We start from the raw sequence: 19,558 nt of genomic DNA on the forward strand, positions 1-19,558 counted from the left end.
AAGGTATTATTAAAATAAAACATCATGAATAATTATAATCATGAATGTTTGTCTGAAAATTTTTGGCAAAACCCCTAAAATTTACCTAGATTATAAATCATTTGATCAAAATTCCTCCTTTTTATTTTTCTTTTGATAGAGTCAGGATTTGGAGTTGTGACTTTTTATTTATAGTACAATGAATTATTTTTTTAGTTCAAAGTATAGTGGTAGAAAAATTCCTCTTTAAGATAACTATGGCCTCACAAACCATTCATATTCCTCAATGGTGTTTTGCAAAAGTTCAAAATTCAATGTGTATTAGAATGTAAGCATTTGCTAACCTTCCAGATGAGTGTACATAATGCATAATTAAGATATGATATGGTACAACTCTCCTATCACTCACCTATTTTCTAGGTATGATAACTTACTCTCTTTCAAGACAAAAACTTATGATATGCATGTTAGATTATTGTAAATGTCTCATGTGCCATTTTTCACTTTTAAAGGCTGTTAATAGTGAGAATCATTTATTGTGTTCATTAAAATATATAAATTCTTTTTTTAGAAAGATATTGTAATTAAAATGTGGGTGGGAGAATCGAACCTCAGAAGGTTGATACAGTATGCTTTTGTCAACAATATATATATATATATAATTGGTTGGATGAATTAGTCTAGTTGGTAAATAATTGATATAAAATATAGGAATTGAATCCATTCGTGGAACCATCATCAAATATGGATTTTTTACTCCATAAAATTGGTAATGTCATTAATTTCCTACATCATCGTCAATCTCGTTAATCTTCTATGGGTCCACCGTCTTTTCAATATTTACTTTACATCCTTACCATCTATCCTTAATCTATAAATAATTAAGACCCAATATTAAGTATTTTACAATTTCCTCTCTTTTCACATATTCTCATTACTAACCATTTTCGTCTTACAAAAGAATTAACATATTTATCCCCTTTTTGTACATTTATGAAAGAGTAAAATGTTTTTTCTATGGTCTATAGATTTTGGGTCTAGTGAGCTTAGTTTAGGGGGAGATGGATGTTGAGCGGACAATATATTTATTACGTAAAAAATAGATGTTGAATTAAATGGAAAAAAAAACTAAAACTTGTCAATATGAGCATTGTTGATGCCAAAATTTGGACAGGAAAATGCATATGAACTTCACGTGACAACAACTTTGTAATTTAAAGAAGAAGATGACCTACAAGATGGAAAAATCTGCACACCGGGGTAATGTTTGCCACACAAGCTTCGATAAGTCAGAAAGTGTCCCTATTTCGCAAGTAGAGAGTTTAAGTATTAGAATGAACTTATCTCTTTTGAAATCATAATGATGTAGTTATAGTAAAATTCTAATATAGGACATCCATATTAGGATTTCGGAGTCATCTTAGGTTAATTCTTGAGCCATGAGTAAGAGCATGCATTTAGCACACTCCATCGTCAAATTTGAAGGCTCAACCGAGGCTGAGACCAAGTAGGTCAGTGGCCCAAATTTCCCTCTTCCCATGCTTAATTAGATTTTATTGCCTAAGATCCATGACTATTACATGAGTACTTGGACTTTATGTGGAGATATAGAATGGATCAAGTTCGAGTAGATAGCCAAAACGGTCTATAAGTATACGGATAAGACTGGGTATCTTATTCTGGAAACACTATTGGATGCGGTCCACTTTGTACTTTGTACAAACGATGTGATCCTGAATCGTTCATATGGAGACATGCGAGTGGAGGCGTTCTATGCAATTAGTTTGTATAAGATCGGACTAAGAAATAACTCACTCTTACTTTATAATTTTGTTTACTGTTCAAGACTGACTATTTTAAAGCGATGATGTAGGTAACTTGACCTTAATCTTAAGCTAATTATGAACTCCTATTTATTAGGGATTATCCTTAGATTTACATGGGTGAGAGTTGGCTCAACAGCACTGGCTCAATAAACCTCCCATTTCAAGGGTAAGCCTGGGTAGATAGCTGGGGACATAGGGTGTAAGATGGAATTCACTCCTACCTAATTTTAGGGATAGTAGAGAGGTTGTTTCCTTAAGTGCTAACTTTGGGTCTTGAACAAGGGGCCCCACTCTCTCATTGGTCCAAGAGAGACTCAGTTTGGTGATTGGATCACAAACCAATTATTCATTAGAGGATCAGTGAGACTTAAGAAACAAGATGTAATCTTGGGGGTAAAACAACTTTTGACCCAACCGTTATTACGCACAACCTGTGAAGGGTTGACTTACTGATTATGGTTATATCGAGTAGACATAAATATATCTATAATGAAGGGAATGCAACTACTAGGTTTTAGTGGAGTGACCTGGTAGTTAACAGGTGTTGATTAATTCAGTTTAAAGAGTTTAGCCAATTAATCTTGGATCGTTGGAGCCCATGACCTGTAGGTCCATTAGGTCTCCTAACTAGCTCACAAACGGATTAAACATTAGAATAGAATGATGAGTAAATTTGAAGCATTCAAAATCGAATTAAGGGAACTAGTGATTATATACGATATAATTACATATTTAATTATCGAATTAAACGAAATTCGAGAATTGGATAATATTTAAATTTTATTTAAATATTAATTACATAAAAAGAGATTCATGTATTAGGAATTGGTATTTAATTGATTTAATATTTGATATTAAATTGATTTAATTAATTAAATAGTTCAATTAATTATTGAAAATTAATTTTGAGCGGCCCTTTCGCGACTCAAACAGCCGGTACGCTTTTTGCAAATTAATTTTGTAAATTTTTTTCAAATTTTGAAAATTGATTTCAAATTAATTTTTTTGGTTAAAAAATCAATTTAATTGAAATTTGATTTCAATTTTAAAAATTGATTTTATATTCAAATAAAATGAAAAATTTTGTTTAGTGGGTTTATTTCACTTTCAACACTTAAATTCCACTTGAATATTGACATATTTCGTGTCAAGAGGTTATGAATTGACTTGGCATGATCAGGATGAATAAAACTTGAGTGGAAATTGTTGAGAAGATGGGAATGCAAAAGAAAATCTTGGTTGATATTTTAAGAAGAAAGTCTTATTCAACTTTTTTTTTTTTTTTTTTTTAATAAAAAAAACCAGTCTTCCTCTCTGAATTTTTCTCAAATTTTAGCTCACTTTGGGATCCACTTTCCAATCTAAGCTCTTGGAGAATAGTAGGAAAAATCAAGTGGTGGTTCACAACTTTTTGAAGAGGCAATTCAAGCTGGAATTATTGAATTGAAGAGTTCAACAAAAGTAATCTCAAAACCCTATTTTTCTTGTTATGAACATGCATGTTTCTATGCTAAAATTGATGGATTAGAGTGCTTAATGATCTTGATTACTTCTACTAATTGCATGCTAACTCCATCAGTTTTCTAGATTGAGTTTGAGTTTCACTATTTTTCTATCGGATAGTTTACGAACTCCTTAAAGTTTAATCATGTCCTTTAGCCCAAATTGCTCATAACAAGCATAGTTCAACAAACATAATACTACATTAAGAATATAATGTTGAGAATATTTTAGAAAAAAAAAAATTCTATGGCCAATTGCAGAAGTGTCAAAAATGATTTTAAAAATTAGGCCTATGACACACATTTATGAATTTTGCAAAAATGGAAAAATCTTTAAGCCCAACCCAATGGATTGAAAAGAAAAGGTACATCATGAATTTAATTCACTTTGGCTTCACCCCTATTTTTTCATCTTCACGAAATCTTAGGGTCTACTGCAAGTCTACAATAGACACTCGGAGCCACTCTAGGTCTATCCCCCTCTCAGTTCCTGCATTTTCTCCGGTGGAGGTCCCCTTCAATTTTCTCCAACTGCACGAAGGTGCAATTAATAATGGATTATTTAGGTTATCCTTCAAAATCGCTTTGATTCTTATATTAGGCAAAACTGAGAAAACCAGGTTTGTGTTGTATGTTGTGTTCATCTCATCTTAGTTTATAATTTAACTAAAAAAACATTATATACTATTTACCTCCTACATACTTTATTCCTTTTGGGAAAAGATAAACAAAGGCGGTGTTGGAGGAGAAATTTCGGACCAACCATGGACTACCACGTCATTTGCTAAATTAATGATGGAATTTCGAAATTGTCAAATTTGTGACCAATTAAGAGTTAACATGTGTCTCCAATTGAAATCGAGGACAAATTCCTTGTTTTTGTCGCAGACGTCAATTGAGTAAAATTAATTTCACCCAATTTGACGTTACAATTTGGGTGTTGGCCCAATTACGCCCAAATATGGGCTTAATATGGGCCTAAAATAGGTCTAAGCTCAGTTAATTGGGCCAATGGTAGGCCCAAGTCTAATTAATTAGGCCCAACCAGACCCAAGTTCAATTAATTAGGCCCAAAGGTCAGGCCCATAGGTCGGTCAGGCCTATGGGCCAATCAAGCCCAGACCCATGGGCCAACTAGGCCCAAGCACATGAAGCCCATTAAGAAGCTCTATAAATAGAAAAGTTTTCTTCATTTGCAAGGGTCAGCAATTCTACACTCAGAGCTCAGAGAGAATTCATCAACAAGCAGAAGACTCCCAAGACTCCTGAAGCTGCACTCCTAGAAGACAGAAGACCTTTGAAGGCACAAAGACTCTTCCAAGACTTCTACTTCAAGAACGTTCGGTGCCTTTCTTCTTCAAGTCAAGCACATCCACTCAACCGAGAGAGAATCAAAGGATCAAGTACTAGAGATCGAACCACATCGCATCAACATCAACATCAACATCAATACCAACTCAAGTTCAACTCCACGAAACACGTTTCTCTAGAAACTTCATGTGAACAAATTGACACATCCAGTGGGACATCTCTACCTCTCATCTCTCTTTCAGCATCCAAACAAGATAAATGACACCAAAGAAGATGGCATCCAGAGCTTCCTCCACAAACAACTCCTACACAGAACCTGTCACCCACGGTTGCTTAAGGGAAGTTATGCATGAGGAAGAGAAAAGCTCCCTCATTGCGCACAACATCTTGAGGCAAATGATGGAGTCCCCACAAGGGCGGGGTTGTCATCAAGGAGAACCCCCTGTTTGACAACTCTACTTTTGCCTCCAGCAAGTCGAAAGGGGGTTCGTAGCCAGAGGTGATTTTTGTCATGATGGCAGATGTAATGGCTGAAGCGACCAAGGTAGAAATGGAAAGGAAGATCAAATTTTTTATGAAAGCCATTGAGGAGAGAGACCATGAAATCGCTGCCCTGAGAGAACAAATGCAGTCTCGAGAGGTTGCTGAATCAAGCCAAGCACCCACGGTCAAAGTAACCAACAAGGGAAAAACCGTCCTGTAAGAAAACCAGCTGCAATAGTCAACTTCGGTGGCCTCTTTGTCGATCCAACAACTGCAAGACATGATCATGACCTCCATAAGGGCTTAGTATGGAGGCCCAACTTAGACTTCCTTCATGTATTCCAACCCCCAAAGTTTCAGCAATTCAACAAAAAGGGCAACCCAAAGCAACACATTGCCCACTTCGTAGAAACACGCGAGAATGCGGGAACAAGAGGAGATCTACTAGTCAAGCAGTTCGTTAGAACCCTCAAAGGAAACACTTTTGACTGGTGCACAGACTTAGAACCTGAGATGATCGACAATTGGGAGCAACTTGAAAGAGAATTCTTGAATCGCTTCTACAGCACTAGACGCACTGTCAGCATGATGAAGCTGACAAACGCCAAGCAACGAAAAGGGGAGCCAGTCATCGACTACATCAACCAATAGAGGGCTCTAAGTTTGGACTGCAAAGACCGGCTCATCGAATTATTTGCTGTGGAAATGTGCATGCGGGGTATGAAATAACTCTTATCAAAGAGTACCTCTGAGTGGAAGCAATATCGTTTCAAACTCATTGTGACAGAAATACTACATTCACAATCAAACATACTAGTTATGCATCAACAATAAATTACAGCATGCTTCGAACTTTAAACAACAAAGAGAACAAGATACATACCAGTTGAAGAACTCCTCTTCATAGAAATCTCGCTCTCGTCAACGGACTAGACCTCTCGCTCTCGTTGAGATCGTCTAAGCTATCATCCACCAAATCACGCTTTCGTCTACCCACGAACAGACTCCTCACGAACAAGGCAACAGGGAAAACACCACCACTCAGAACCCTTGGTATTCTCGGAGTAAGAATCCAGGAGATGTGGGCTCTGTTGAATTTGGTAGAGGGAAGGAGGAAGGAACGATCGTTTACCACGATCAAGCAAGTGGGAGAAATTGGGAGTCTATTGTATAGACGGATGCTTAATCGTTTAGGTATAGGTACATGATCGTGTAGTAAAAGGGGCTTGATCGGATAGACGATCGTTTAGTAAAATGCTCGGGTGTGTGATCGCTTAGAAAGAACTAAACGATCGTTTAGGTAATTCTATGCGATCGTTTAGTAAAAGCATGCGTGTACATGATTGTATAGAAACTTTGAGATATTGTGTATGCTCTCAGTTTGCTATGCGATAGGCAGTATACACATTCGGTGAGCGAATGTCTGATTATTTGCAAAATGAAAACTATTTTCATTTTATCCTTCAGTTACGAAAACTGAATGCAACCTCCCACTATCTCATTTGGTTATGGAGAAAAAACTACCACAATTATCCCATAATTGTTAAATTAAAAAAAAAAATATAATCTTATTATATTTATAACTTATGGTTTAATATCACATCATATGCAATACATTAACCATAGTCATTTTCTCCTCCATTAGATATAAATCATATTTATATCCTTTTCCTCCAATTAATGTATCTCATACATCATGTAAACTATATCATATATAATTGACCAGTTCGATCATATCATATATAATCGAACTCCCTCTTGTCAATTCGAATACTTCAAACTGACCCAAAAACTGGTTCTCAACTTGAATCCATTGAGCTACCAAGGGGACCTTATGGATCTATGGCTCGAAGCTCCAATGGTACGTGAATAGCTGACTAAACTCTTTAGCCACGAGATCCACCATCCATTAACTGCCAGGCATTCCACTAAAGTCCTGTTGGGATTAGTGTCCTAATTCTCCCGGAGTCTCGTTGTTTTGTAAAGATACACATTGTTCAATGAATAAATAAATGTTATTTAATTCTGGCATTTACTCATATCCAATAAACAAAGTTTATTGGTTATCTTATGTGAACTTAAGCATGTATATATGATATACAAGTGGATCAAGCCTTAAGTGATAACCTAAATCGATTTGTAGTATAAGGATTAAGGAGGGATACCTGATCCTGATGACACTATGGATACGACCCGCTTTGTAGAGGTTTGCAAGTGTTGTAAACTACTACAGATGATAGATCCTGACCATTCATGTGGAGACGTGGAGCGGGGGTGTCCTATACAAAGAGTTTGTATAAGACTTGAACCACGAGATGACTAGACTCTGTATATAACGTCGTTGATACTAGAGACTTGCATCTCACCTAGACGACCATAGGTGACACGACTTCAATCCTGAGTATTTTGGAAACTCTTGCCTTTGAGTGCGGTCCTTTGATTAGTATGAGGGTGAGAGTGGCCAGATTGCCAACTCAACATGCCTACCTTTTTGGGGACTTATCTGATCTGGGAGTTGGGAACTCAATCCACAAGATGAAATTCACTTCTTTCTCAGAGTAGGGACAAGTAGAGAGATTGCTCCCTTAAGGGCTGATTCTGGGGCTTGAACATAGTGGCCACATATTCTCTTTAGAAGAGAAGACTTAGTCATAGTAGGACTATGACTTATATTCATTAGAGGGATCAGTGATACTTAAGGAGACAGATGTAACTATAAGGGCATAACGGTTATTGGCCCAACTGTACTTACGAGCGATCTATGAAGGGTTATCGTACTGTTGATTGGTTAACATATTCTCTTTAGAAGAGAAGACTTAGTCATAGTAGGACTATGACTTATATTCATTAGAAGGATCAGTAATACTTAAGGAGACAGATGTAACTATAAGGGCATAACGGTTATTGGCCCAACTGTACTTACGAGCGATCTATGAAGGGTTATCGCACTGTTGATTGGTTAAGATAGACACATAATATATCTGTAGTAAGAAGAGTTCAGCTGTCGGTCTTTAGTGGAGTGCCTGGCAGTTAACGGATGGTGGATCTCGTGACTAAAGAGTTTAGTCAGTTATTCACGTACTGTTGGAGCTTCGGAGCTACAAGTCCATGAGGTCCCGTTGGTAGCTTGGATTCTGTTGAGGATCAGTTCTTGATATTGATTTGAAATGTTCAAATTGACAAGAGGTATTTTGATTACATATGATATAATCGGTATGATATATAAGATACATCTAGTGGAGGATTGATGTAAATTATATTTACATTAAGTACCATGGAATAGAAAAAGAACTATGGTTTATATGTTTCATGAGATGAAATATTAAAACTATAGGTTATAAATATAGTATGATAAGTTGGTTATCATTTATATTTATAATAATATTAATTATTAGATAATTAATATTTTTTCCTTTAAATAACCAAAGTATTGGGTGGTTATTGGATCATGGTAACCGTGAGTTTAAAAGGAAAGTGGTTTCCTATTTTGAAAAGAAGTTTTTTTTACAAAACGATGGAAAAAGTGTTTTGAAATAAATCATGTGATGTTCCAGAAATTAGTAAAGTCCTTTTGAAGGTTAAGCTTGCAGTCCCTAGGTCTTAGAAATATTTTAAAAAGAGACTTGAATAAAACTTAAGGAAATTTTAGTATATAGGATTTGAACGAAGTATCCATGAGAAATCTAGGAAAAGAATATTACGGTCGATTTGCTAAAAGAAATCTTTAGTTTATGCTTGAGGACAAGCATTGTTTAAATTTGGGGGTGTGATAACGGGCAAAAATGCACATTATCATAGTGCTAAGTTCTTAAACAATGCTGGATTGCGTTGATAAAACATGTTAAATTGCATAAAAAAAGAATCAGATTCATAATATTACGGCGCATGCGTTCATCGCATTAGAACAGTTGATTTTTGTATTTTTGTATAAAATATGCGATGATGCAAGGCAGAAATTGCGATCATAGGAAATCATTGGTCGAGCACAGCATTACTGCAAGGCTTTGCGGTGATCGTGTTCGCAAACATTTGCTCAAGAAGGATTGCCACAACTTGGTCGGCGCAACATGGTGGGCGCATCTGGGTGAAAGGCTAATTAATCGCGATGGAACAGAAAGCTGATGATAGTCGAATCCGAATTAAGTTGACAGCGTCTAACGATACCAAGTACATTCAGCTTTTCGGTGACAAATATTCAACGCATCAATCAGGGAATTAAAGCCGTCCCATCTGTGCAATCATGAGAGAGAAACTGCCATTCACCCTGGATGTTCTATAAATACCAAAGGCATCCTTAAAAAAAGGGGTTCAGTGTTCCACCGGTTCAAATTCATCTGTTCAGATCGCACGTCTTTGTTCATAGTTTTCCTTTTATTTTAAGGCGGAGCAAGAGAAGAGTGGTGACGTTGGAGATTGCTTAAGGCAACTCGAGAGAGAACCTTGAGGCGTAGAAGCAGAGAGCGGGCCGACTCTCGCGAGAGCGAGATTATCTTTTGAACACGAGTAGAAAAACAGTGTAAAAGCCTCGGCAGTAAGAGATTGCTACCAGGCTCTTTATTCTATTCTTGCATTTTTGTTTTGTACTTCATCTTTACATTTATACAATGGAAGTTCTTATTCTACATCTGTTCACTCTCTTAGTATGCATGAGAAGCTGAACTAGTCGAATGGGTTAAGAAGAACTAAGCTAACATAGCCTAGGAAGTTCATTGCCTGCGATTATCTTGTGTTGTTCTGTGCCAACTACCCCTTTAGAGCTACTCGAGAGAGAGTCTGAAGAAAGAACCTAAGACTGAGAGAGCTAGGTTAGAATCTAGACTCGAGAGAGTAAGATTAAAACTGTATAAACAAGAGATAAAGACTTAGAGATAAGCTCTGGTTGCCAACTTGCATCGCATGCATCCTAGAGATAGGAATGATATTATGTGGTCGCCTTTTTTGTGTGTGTTATTCTGTCATCGCATAAATAAGAATAGAGGCTTATGTGTAGGTCCTATATACTTATCGCATATATCGCATGCGTTCTAGCATTAGAAGTCGTAGCATTCGCATCGAGAGATGGTTTACTATTGTATGCATGTTGCATGATCGCAAAGCATGAATGCATCCTAGGAAGTGTTGGCCGAAACCCTTCTCAACCCATTTACCGCATACTCATCGTATTTTCCATTTACCAACTCTTTTCAAAATCCGTCGCATTTTTTTTTATTTTTCATTAATGCAATCAACAACAAACCAATAATTAATTGAGTTACCGGTTACCACAAGGTTTTCATAAAAATTATCATCGCAATCTGTTTTCCCAAGTTCCCGAGTTCGACCTAGGACTTACCAGGAAACTCAGTGGACTTTACACTTAGATTCTGCTGAGGAAACTTGAGTGCTCAACGCAATTTCACCATCGCATATCATCAATAATTTCACATCATAAGACGAAACATCAAGTTTTTGGTGCCGTTGTTGGGGACTTCAGCAAAATAGTGTGCTAACGGTAATTTTTTTGATTTCTTTGCAGACTCTCAATCTTTGGTGAATTACGACCCGAAGATTGAGAGAACATTTAGACAAAGATTGAGAAACCACCACCAATAACCACAGTAAGATAAAGAAGAGATGGTGGAGCAGTCTGGAAACGGAGCACCAAATGATAACAATGTCATGACAGATCCAATCCTGCTGGCAAATAATCGCAATAGACCCATTAGGGACTATGCATCGTCAAACCTCTATGATTTCTCTCCAGGAATCATGAGGCCTGCCCTCGATGGAAGCCGATTTGAAATGAAGCCGGTGATGCTGCAGATGTTCTAGACTGTAGGACAATTAGGAGGAAGGTGTGGCGAGGACCCGCACATCCACTTTCGAAGCTTTATTTAAATTTGCAATACTTTTGTGTTCCCGAACATCTCTGCCGAAGAAGTTCGACTAACTTTTTCCCCATGTTCTCTCTGTGATCAGGTTAGGAAATGGGTGTATTCTCTCGAACCGGGAGAGACCACTTCATGGGAACAGGTCGTGGAGAAGTTTATGAAGAAATACTTTCCACCTACTGAGAACGCTAGACGCAGGAAACTAATTACAAATTTTGAATAAGACACGGACAAATTGCTCAACGATGCCTGGGCGAGGTTTAAAAGGTTGGTTAGGGATTGTCCACAAGTTTGCCTGACTGCCTTTAGATGGAAATTTTTTTATCATGCTTTGAATCCCGCTTCGCAGACCGCTGCCAATGCAGCAGCCGCTGGTGCTCCGGTTGATAAAACGTATGACGAGGCGAAGAATATCTTGGATCACATCTCTAAGAACCACGAAGATTGGAGAGAGAGTGATCAGAGATTGAGAATCAAAGACAATGACGCAAGTAATGGTGCTATTGCTTCACTACAAAATCAGATGATCGCAATGATGAACTTAATCTAGGAAATTGCGATCAACAACCCAACACCGCAAAAGGGCCAAATTAACGCAATCAGTCAAAACATTGTAAGGTGTGCGACTTGCAGTGATGGGCACACGATGGAAGATTGTGAGCAAAATCCACAGTTCATTTACTTTGTAAATCCCTTTTCGAATACCTACAACCTCAGGTGGAGAAACCACCCCAATTTTGCTTGGAAGGATCAACAACAGAATTTCAAACCCATGGCGCAAAAAGAAGGGCCACTAGGATTTTTCCCATGCAACAACAGTCAAACGAGTAATCAAGCTAGTAGCTCACAACCACCACAATCCTCTTCCTTGGAGAGCCTATTGAAGCAATACATAGAGAAAAACGAAACCATGCTTCAAAGTCAGGCTACGTCCATCTGCAACCTAGAGTTACAGATGGGCCAGATTGCGAGTGAGCTAAAGAGTAAACTGCAAGGGGCTCTGCCGAGTTCAACAAAACTCCCACGCAACCCGGGGGATCAGGTAAAGAGCAATGTCAGGTTGTGACATTGCGAAGTGGGAAGATTGTGGAGGGAAAAAAGGAGCTTAGTCGAACAGCTCCCATTGCGGCTGAACCTGAAATTGCGATGACGAAAGTAAAAGAAGGAGAAAAAGTAGTAGTACCAGAGGTTGCATCGACCTGAAAGTCAACTGAGACGGGGATCGTGAAAGTGCAGTTACCCCCTTTCCCGCAGAGACTAAGGAAGAAAAAGAATGAAAAGGTACAGTACCAACGCTTTCTGTCTATGTTAAAGCAATTGTATATTAATATTCCATTCAGTGAAGCGATTGAGGAAATGCCTGTCTACGCAAAGTTTCTGAAGGATATAGTAACTAAGAAGAGGGAGCTGGTAAGTTTGCCACGGTGGCATTAACACAAAGTTCAAAATCAATCATTCCATCGAAGATGAGCGATCCTGGGAGCTTTACTATTCCTTACTCCATAGGAGGACTGTACATCGGGTAAGCCTTGTGTGATCTGGGAGCCAGCATAAATTTGATGCCTCTTTCGATCTTTAGGTAGCTGAATGTAGGTCAACTTGTGCCCACAACTGTGACCTTCCAACTGGCCGATAGATCGCTGGTACATCTAGAGGGAAAGGTGAAGGATGTGCTGATAACCATTGACAAATTTATCCTACTAGCCAACTTCATCATTTTGGACTACGAGGCCGAAAAAAATGTGCCCATCATTCTGATGCGACCATTTTTATCAATAGGTCGTACTCAAATTGATGTGCATAAAGGGAAAATCACTTTAAGCATCAACGGACAGAAGCTCAAGTTCAACATAATTCGTGCCATGAAGTTTTCGGATGAAGAAGACTTGCATGAATTAGATGACGATCAAAATTTGATTGAAGAAGAAAAGTTTGATGAAGAAAATGAAGAAGAGGATGCCAGCGCATCCGTTGTTGCCTGTAATGCGATCATAACAGAAACAAGCAAGGAAGAAGAAATGAGTGCAAACCAAGAAGAAGAGCCAACATAAAGAGAAGAAAGAAACGCAACCATTCTTAGAAGAACCACCGACACTGGAATTGAAGACCCTACCGAATCATTTAAAGTATGTATTTTTGGGGCAGAACAAGAAGCTGCTAGTTATCATTTCCTCTGAGCTCAACGAAGACCAGGAGAATGCGTTGATGAGTATTCTAAGGAAACATGTCCGTGCAATTGGCTGGATGCTCGCTGACATTAGAGGAATTAGCCCAGCATACTGTATGCACCACATTCGTCTTGAAGAGGACCACAAGGCAACGATCGAACATCAACGCAGACTCAACCTGTGATGAAAGAGGTCTTAAAAAGGAGATCATTAAATGGTTAGATGCGGGCATCATTTATCCTATAGCAGATAGCACGTGGGTCAGCCCTGTGCAGTGTGTGCCGAAAAAGGGGGCATGATGGTTGTCCCGAATGAAAACAATGAATTAATACCGCAAAGAACCGTTACTGGGTGGCGCATCTGTATGGATAACCGTAAGCTGAACGCAGCCACAAAGAAAGATCATTTCCCTCTGCCATTCATTGATCAAATTGTAGACTGTCTAGCTGGCAATGACTTTTATTGCTTTCTAGATGGTTATGTCGGGTACAACCAGATTATGATAGCTTCAGAAGACCAAGACAAGACCACATTCACCTGCCCATATGGGACCTTTGCTTTTTGCAATGTGCCAAGCACGTTCCAAAGGTGCATGATGGCCATCTTTTCGGATTATCTTGAAGACTCTGTCGAAATCTTTACGGACGACTTCTCTGTTTATGGGAACACTTATGAAGTCTATCTAGCCAACTTAGAGAAGATACTAAAGAGATGTGAACAGACAAATCTGGTGCTTAATTAGAAAAAAATGCCATTTCATGGTGGAGGGCATAGTATTGGGACACAAGGTTTCCCGGGATGGGTTAGAGGTGGAAAAAGCAAAAATTAAAGCAATTGAAACACTTCCACCTCCAACAAGTGTGAAGGCTGTACGAAGCTTCTTAGGACACATTGGATTCTACAGACGCTTTGTCAAAGATTTTTCCAAAATAGTGCGACCATTGAGTGCGTTGTTAGATGTTGATAGAAAATTTGATTTTGACAACAACTACCTCAACGCATTTTGAGTTTTGAAGAATGCGTTGATTACCGCACCCGTACTAATTGCACCTGATTGGACCACTGCCCTTTGAAATAATGTGAAATGCAAGCGGGTATGCGATGGGAACAGCTTTGGCACAAAAGAGAAAAACAATCTTGCATCCCATCGCATATGCAAGTAAAACATTAAATCCTGCTCAGACGAATTATACCACAACAGAGAAAGAGCTTCTGGCAGTAATTTTTGCGTTGGAAAAATTTCGAGCATGTCTGTTGGGGACAAAGGTACTCATCCATACTGATCACTCGGTAATAACGTACTTAATGACAAAGAAGGACGCAAAGCCAAAATTGATCAGATGGGTTCTCCTCCTTCAAGAATTTAAAATATAAATAATTGATCGGAAGGGGATAGAGAACCAAGTTGTGGATCATTGTTTAGACTGGAAAATCCTGAGGTTGACCGCAATGAGTTTGAGGTGAGTGCGGTGTTTTCGGATGAGCAACTATTCCATATTGTAGAAATGCAGACATAGTCAATTATCTAGTTTGCGAGCAATTTCCTGAAGATTACACCTACCACCAATAGAGGAAGCTCAATCATGAATGCAGACATTATTATTGGGATAAGCCAAATCTGTATAAAAGAGGGGCAAACCAGATTTTGTGATTATGCGTTCCAAATGCTGCTCAACAATGCATATTATCGCAATGTCACGACTCACCATATGGTGGGCACTTCAGAGGACAGTGCACCGCAGCTAATGTTTTACGGAGTGGATTCTTCTGGCCTACATTGTTTATGGATGCAGCTGACTACTCCATGAAGTGCAATCGGTGCCAACGCACAGGTAACATTTCATGGAAACATGCAATCCCAATGAACACCATCTTGGAGCTTGAATTGTTCAACGTATGGGGGATTGATTTTATGGGACCATTCCCTCCCTCAAATTGTAAACATTATATTTTATTAGTCATCGATTATGTATCCAAGTGGGTAGAGGAAATGGCATGCGCTGCAAGCGATGTGGCAGTCGTCTCCCAATTCCTGAAGAAACATATTTTCACTCGTTTTGGCACTTCCCGTGCCATCATAAGTGATGAAGGGTCCCACTTTGTCAACCATAATATCAAGGAGCTACTGCACAAATACAACATTCTCCACAAAGTGGCCACCGCATACCATCCGCAGACGAATGGTCAGGCCGAGGTGTCCAATCAGGAGATTAAACTGATACTCGAGAAGGTAGTAAGGCCTTCGCAAAGAGAGTGGGCCACAAAGCTTGATGATGCATTGTGGGCATACCGAACTGCATTTAAAACACCAATATGTATGTCCCTATATGCATTGGAATTTAGTAAGGTGTGTCATTTGCCTCTGGAGCTGGAATATAAGGCATTGTGAGCGGTAAAGAAGCTGAACTTTGATTTGAAGAAAGCAAGAGAAGCGCAAAAAATGCAACTGGTTGAGCTAGAAGAATGGAGGATTAACGCATATGAAAATGCGAAGATTTACAAAGAGCGCACCAAGCGTTGGCACGACAAACACATATGCGGCAAAAATCTCCAAGTCGGGCAGAGGGTCTTACTCTTCAACTCACGTTTGCTGCTCTTCCCGAGAAAACTAAAGTCACGTTGGTCCGGACCATTCATGGTTAGACAAGTATTTCCGCATGATGTCTTTGAATTATCAAATGATGACAGAACCAACATATTCAAATTTAATGGACAACGAGTAAAGGCATATCATGGAGAAGGCTGGCATCACCAAGTCGACTTCGTGGAACTAAAAGAACTTTGAATAAAGAAGGAAGTAGGTGGTCCCTGCGTTATCAGACGTTCGCAATCCATTAGGGTCGCAAGTTTTGGGAAGCATGGAATCTTCAACTTTTCTCTACTATTCTGAATTTTCATTACACTATCTCTTTTCAGCTTTACCTGTTCTTATTCAAAAAAAAAAAAAAAAAAAAAGGGAGGGGGGAGGGAGATTGCGATAACGAATTTTGTTTTTTTTAAAAATAATTTGACTCTCTCTTTGTTTTTCTTGCAACGATCGAGGCACTGGATTGCGGAGATGCTATGCGAAGAAGCCACTTATCTTACTCCATCACCGCAATCCAAAGAAGATAGATCGCCGCAAAGATGGATGTGTCAATACACCATGCGGGCGACGACGAAAATTTTGGGTGTATTCTTCCTTCTCTTTATTTCAAATTTTGCGCTATCGTATCGCATGTTAGTGTTAAAAGTTTTATCACCGCATCCTTTTTGATTACCGCAATCATTTGACATAGATAAATTTAGTACATTACCGCATAATGTCTGTTTGCCAATTATGATTTCAATGATGAAAAACATGCTTCTATTTCTTTCGTATATACTAGAGTCAACTTAACTTTAAGATAGTCACCTCATAAAATATTTATAGAAATTAGAGGGTTTCTAGCTTTCTTTCAAACTCTCTTTACGAAGCATTCTAAGAACATCGCATGACTTATTTTAATCTTTTGGCAATGAGGACATTGCAACATTTTAAATTTGGGGGTTAGGTATTTATTTTCGACCTTGCTATTTTGAAAAAAAAAGAGAAGAAAAAGAGGAAAATAACAACTCCACTGTCAACGTAAGGGGGAAACCCATGCTGATAAGAGTTAAGTTGTGAAAGGCACTTACCCGTAGTTGGATGTCTGCATGACACATGTGGGGGCAAGCCAATATGAAAGTAAGTCACCAGGATCAACGTATAAATAAATGACCATAACTCCACTACCATGTAGGTATGAGTTTAGTCTGAGAAAGAGCGCATTGCTCGTAGTTGGATGCCCGCATGACACACATGGGGGCAAGCCAGAATAAAGGCAAGGCACTTGGATAAGCGCAAGGACAGAGAAAAAAAAAATAATGTCAAGAAATATGCAAGGATAAAATCATTTGACACCTCGGTAGAAAATTTTCTTTTTGAAATAAATCATACGATGTTCCGAAAATTAGTAAAGTCCTTTTGAATGTTAAGCTTACAGTCCCTAGGTCTTAGAAATATTTTATGAAGAGACTTGAATAAGACTTAAGGAAATTTTGGTATATAAGATTTGAACAGAAGTATCCTTGAGAAATCTAGGAAAAGAACATTGTGTTCGATTTGCTAAAAGAAATCTTTAGCTTATGCTTAAGGACAAGCATTGTTTAAATTTGGGGGTGTGATAACGGGCAGAAATGCATGTGATCATGGTGCTAAGTTCTTAAACAATGCTGGATTGCATTGATAAAACATGTTAAATTGCGTCAAAAAAGCATCAGATTCATAATATTGCAGTCGCATGTGTTCATCATGTTAGAATAGTTGATTTTTGTATTTTTGTGCAGAATATGCGATGATGCAAGGCAAAAATTGCGATCATAGGAAATCATTGGTCGAGCGCAGCATTACCGCAAGGCTTTGCGGTGATCGTGTTCGCAAACATTTGCTCAAGAAGGATTGCCACAACTTGGTGTGCGCAATATGGTGGGCGCATCTAGGTGAAAGGCTAATTAATCGTGATGAGATAGAAAGCTGATGACAGTTAAATCCGAATTAAGTTGACAGCCGCTAACGATAACAAGTATATTTAGCTTTTCGATGACAAATATTTGGTGCATCAATCAGAGAATTAAAGCCGTCCCATCTGTGCAATCATGAGAGAGAAGCTACCGTTCACCCTAGATGTTCTATAAATACCAAAGGCATCCTTCAAAAAAAGGGTTCAGCGTTCCACCGGTTCGAAAATTCATACGTTCGGATCGTACGTCTTTGTTAATAGTTTTCCTTTCGTTTTAAGGCGGAGCAAGAGAAGAGTGGTGACGCTGGAGATCGCTTAGGGAAACTCGAGAGAAAACCTTGAGGCGTAGAAGCAGAGAGTGGGCCGACTCTCGCGAGAGCGAGATTATCTTTTGAACACGAGTAGAAAAACAGTGTAAAAGCCTGGGCGCAAGAGATTGCTACTAGGCTCTTTATCTATTTTTGCATTGTTGTTTTGTACTTCATCTCTACATTTATACAATGGAAGTTCTTATTCTACATCTGTTCACTCTTCTAGTATGCATGAGAAGCTGAACTAGTCGAATGGGTTGAGAAGAACTAAGCTAACATAACCTAGGAAGTTCATTGCCTGCGATTATCTTGTGTTGTGCTGTGCCAAATACCCCTTTAGAGCTACTCGAGAGAGATTCTGAAGAAAGAACTTAAGACTCGATAGAGCTAGGTTAGAATATAGACTCGAGAGAGCAAGATTAAATTGCATAAACAAGAGATAGGGACTTAGAGATAAGCTCTGGTTGCCAACTTGCATCGCATGCATCCTAGAGATAGGAATGATATTATGTGGTCGCCTTATTTGTGTGTGTGTTATTCTATCATCGCATAAATAAGAAAGGCTTATGTGTAGGTCCTATAGATTTATTGCATATATCACATGTGTTCTAGCATTAGAAGCCGTAGTATTCGCATCGAGAGATGGTTTACTATTGTATGCATGTTGCATGATGCAAAGCACGAACGCATCCTAGGAAGTGTTAGTCGAAACCCTTCTCAACTCATTTACCGCATACTCATCGTATCTTTTGTTTACCAACTCTTTTCAAAATCCGCCGCATTTTTTTTATTTTTCATTAATGCAATCAACAACAAACCAACAATTAATTGAGTTACCAGTTACCGCAAGGTTTTCATAAAAATTACCATCGCAATCTGTTTTCCGAAGTTCCTGAGTTCGACCCTGAACTTACCAAGATACTCAGTGGAGTTTACCAAGTTAGTTGAAAGATCCAACATTTGTGAGTGGGAAAGTCCAACTATTGAATTGCTAAGTGTTGTTTTCATTTGAAGACACTTGCCTCACTTAATCCCACTTTGAGTTAGTGGATATTTTAGTATCAAATTCTCAACACACTCAAAGTTGCACGTTTTTCATGTAATGGTCTTTAAAATGAAGTGTTTATTGAATTTCAAAAACTCTTGGTCTTAGTGGAAATCGATGAGATTATGTGATAATCTCATCATCTTTTCTCTCAAAGTTTTAGTTTTTTTCGTCTCCAAATTAGTCAATCATCAGATCCCACCATCCTGTTCTAAGGTCGGAGAATAGTTAGGAAGAGTCTCATGGTGGTCTACAAATCGTTCGTGAGGAAATTAGAGCTAACTTAGAGAAGATTCAAAGTCTATAAAAATTGTATTCTTTTCCCCTTTTATTTGTTTCTATTACATGTTTATCTTTGTAATTAACTTAATTAGAGTACTTTAGATCCGTTTTTCTTTTGCTGCCATGTGTTTGTTCCATCATATCATGTATAATTAATTTCCGTAATTAATTTGAACATTTCAAATTAATCAAAAATTAATTCTCTATAATCCCCATTGAGCTACAGAGGAGACTTTATGGGCCCGGTGACTGAAGCTCTAA

This window comes from Benincasa hispida, chromosome 4 (genome assembly GCF_027475165.1).
Source record: "Benincasa hispida cultivar pf3 chromosome 4, pf3_genome.v1.1, whole genome shotgun sequence".
NCBI classification, from domain to species: Eukaryota; Viridiplantae; Streptophyta; class Magnoliopsida; order Cucurbitales; family Cucurbitaceae; genus Benincasa; species Benincasa hispida.